At 51.4% G+C, this 3,496-nt stretch overlaps 2 protein-coding genes across 2 annotated transcripts in view; both read right to left on the minus strand.

Moving 5' to 3' along the window:
* The window catches only part of LOC105302289 (cholesterol 24-hydroxylase), a 31,996-nt gene extending 28,550 nt beyond the window's left edge, over positions 1-3,446 (minus strand). The window contains exon 1 of the mRNA XM_011375253.1: positions 3,375-3,446. The gene's annotated coding sequence lies outside the window, so the exon portion shown is untranslated. The remainder of the gene's footprint in view (positions 1-3,374) is intronic.
* Positions 1-3,496, minus strand: part of HHIPL1 (HHIP like 1) — a 44,988-nt gene that overhangs the window by 7,742 nt on the left and 33,750 nt on the right. The window lies entirely within an intron of this gene.

The raw sequence follows: 3,496 nt of genomic DNA on the forward strand, positions 1-3,496 counted from the left end.
GAATCTGTAACCTCCTCAGCCTCCTAGGCCCACCTGTGTCCTGACTACTGGGGTCCACTGCCACCTGGGGAGGAAGATGTGTGACATCTCAAAAAGGCCAAGGGCATAGAGTGGTGTGGGGTCCCCACCACCAGGCAAGAAGGGGAAGTAAAGCCCATTCCATCCAGCTCCTGCAGGGGGTGCCCGGGAGGCAAAGGCGGGGCAGGAAGACCTGAGGTTAGAAACAGGCAGGTAAGGGATGATAGAATGAGACGGTAGAACACAGCAACTGGGAAGGACACCTGGCATGCCCCTAGTGGTAGACCGGATGTGACAGAGCCACCCAGGAGGGAGGGGAGGGCGAAAATCCCTCTGCCCAGCCGGTCCCCGGCTCGCTCAGTTCCCTATGACACTGCAGTGGGCACAGTGGTGATACACATTTTCCTGTGCACAGAGAAAGCTGTGGACAATAAGTGGAGTAGAGTTCATCTGGAGAGCCCACTGTGAGACACCCAGAGGGATGGAGGGAGCCCATTCAATGGCAAAGGCGTGGGCTACCCACTAGAACTGAGGGTGAGGGGCCAAGGTTGTATCTCGTGCCAGAAGGATAGGAGGAGAGTGGGTGGCTGGGCACCCAAAGTCCACTGGACGCACTGCCCAATAGAGCCAGCAGCAGGCCTCCACCATCGCCAGGGATCACCCAGAACTTGTTGAAGAGGCCCCACCCCCAGCGACTTGGCAAGTCAGAATGGGAGGAGAACCAGCACTGCCCAGGAGTCGAACTTGAAAAACTTATTCCAAAAGAAATGAACACTGGGAGGGAGAGATTTTTCATTAAGTTTACATTCACCACACACTACCGGGAGAGTGGGAGCTGATGAAGAGGGTTAGAGCAGCGACAGAGAAATAAGGAAGCTGCAAGTTTTGGTGTGAGATCCGAATGCGGGGTGTGAGTTGTCAGCTGTTACAGGATCGTTGCAGTAGGATGTTGTTTGTAATAAGAACAGAGAGGTGAGGCACTGGGGCATCCTGGAAAAGAGGGCATCTTGGCGACTCCTGCAAAATGAGGATGAAGGCCCAGTGGGGGGCAGGCAGAGCACAGTAGCTGCCTCTTGGCAAGACAGAGGGGTCCTTGCCTGCCAGCTGGTAAAGCTCTGAAGCACCAAGGGGTAAACTCCACTCCCGGAGACTCAATGCATTGATTTCTTGTCAACCACAGCATTGCCACTCATGGTCTGGGGACCCAGGCCTTGAATGCCATAGCATCTGATTTGTGCTAGAAGAGGTTCCAGAAATTTCATTTAGCGCGCTTTTATATTCGCCCGCCAACCAATTTTTAATCCAAAATCTCTTTGCATCTGCACCATTCAGTTCACCTCCTTGGAACAAAGAGCCCAACCGTAATTACATTCAGCCACCTCCCACGCCTCTGCCCTCCCGCCCACACCTGTAGGTCACATGTGGATTCTGCAGTGTTATCTCTGGGGGGAAATTGAGGCCTATGAAGGAAAGAAACGTGGACACACGCTAATCCTTGAAAACATAATGCCGGAAGAAGCCAGACACGAAGGCCTCATGTCGTATGGTTCCATTTATATGAAATGTCGAGAACAGGCAAATCTACAGAGAGAAAGTAGATTAGTGGTTGCCGAGGGCCGGGGGTTGAGGGAAGATGAGAAGCGACGGCTAACAGGTCCGGAGTTTCTTTTGGGGTGATGAAAATGTTCTGGCACTAGTGGCGATGCTTGCACAACTCTGTCACTACCCTAAAGAGCACGGAATTGTATATTTCAAAAGAGTAAAACTTATTCATTAATAAGTTTTGAATGCCCTTCGGATGGGCACACAAAATTTATTTTTTAAATGCAATAAGAAAAAATAAAAAAGATGTGGCAAGAGGGGCCTAGAGAGGGGATTGACAAGTTCTTCCTTCTCAAGACGCAGAGACTGACTGGGTCTACAGCGCTTGAAACACTTGGGTCTATGAGAAGGCCAAGTCGTGACGAGATCTATCAGAATAAGCACAGAAGTCATTCGATTCCAAGCTGTCGATGGCCAGTTTGAAGACTTGGAAGGGTGACGCTGCATCTAACGGAACTTGTAGGTTTTCACCAGCCACCAGAATCACTGTTTATTGAGTGTCTACTATGCATGTACCAGCCACTGCTTTGCTAGATGCTGGGGACACAGCAGTGAATGAGAGACAGACACAGGTTTATGAGAGAGACAGACACTTAACAAGTTGCACAAATAATGACCCAATTGCCATTAGGATCACTTAGAGTTCACAAAATGAACATGGTATATTTGGGCATGGAAGCAGGTGGGACCTCCCTGAGGAGTTAGCATTTCAGCCAAGCCCGGAAGGCTGGGAGAAGAACCATGTAGGTGGCGTGGAAGGCAGAGCTGCTAAGCAAAGGCAAAGGGGTCAGGAAGACCCCAGGGTGGGCGAGGGCGTCTGGAAGGACAGAGAGCCAGCAGGAAGCAACAGTTGCCTCCCTATGTAACCAGCCATAGAGAGCTTTCCCGAACCCACCAGATATGAATTCAGGCTTCTAATACCAGGGCATCTGGCTTGTGCTGGAGGTGGGTGCCTTCCAGAATGTTCAGGTCCTGAGGTTTTAAAAAGTGTGTCTAATACCATTGTTTATTCATTTGTTCATTCAACAAATATTTATTGAGCATCTGCAATGTGCCAGGCGCTGGGGTACACAAGCAGCACAGTGTCCCTGCCCTTCCGGGGCTCACATTCTAAAGCGGAAGACAGTCAACAGGTGAACAGTCAACAGGTGAACAAAAGGTAACTTCAGGGGGGATGGCCCTATAAGGAGTTTAGGGCTAGGCAGGCTTTACACAGGGAGGATAGGGAACAGCAAGACCCCAGATGAGAGAATCAGCTGGGGAAGAGGGGTGCAGGTTGACTAGGGGAAGCCAGGAGTAAGCAACGGGGGAGAGGACAGTACAGTCAGGTTCTGGCAGCTCAGCAGGGGCCTTGCTGGCCACAGAGTGGACTTTAGAATGAGATTTAGTTCTAAAGTGATGGGAAGCCTTTGGAGCAGAGAAACAACACATTTGATTTTGGCTTCAGAAAGGCAAGCTTCTGGTAGGGGGAGGGAGGTTGGGGGTGTGCCAAGGACGGAATGGAAGCACTAAAGAGAAGACAGACAGGACATACCAGGACGGAAACACAAAAGGGAATGTGACCAGAGTACAGTGTGTTGCAATCCAGATTGAGTGACCCCGTCCAAGTCCCCGAAGTCAAGAGTGCCCACTTTAGAGCCAGGCTGACCTGGGTTTAAATCTAGGCTTACCGACGATGTGACCTTGGGCAGGTGACTTTGCCTCTGCGCGCCTCAGTCTCCTCGTCTGAACGATGGGGTAACAATAGCGCCTACCTAACAGGGTTGTCGCTGCCATCACGTTTGCGGGGCCCAGCAGAGCGCGGTGGGCGCCGAGCAGCTGCGGCGGCTGTGAGTAATTTGTTACTAAGAATAGTTAGCGCCCCTCTCCCAGCCGC

Source organism: Pteropus vampyrus, unplaced genomic scaffold (assembly GCF_000151845.1).
Source record: "Pteropus vampyrus isolate Shadow unplaced genomic scaffold, Pvam_2.0 Scaffold268, whole genome shotgun sequence".
Classification (NCBI taxonomy): domain Eukaryota; kingdom Metazoa; phylum Chordata; class Mammalia; order Chiroptera; family Pteropodidae; genus Pteropus; species Pteropus vampyrus.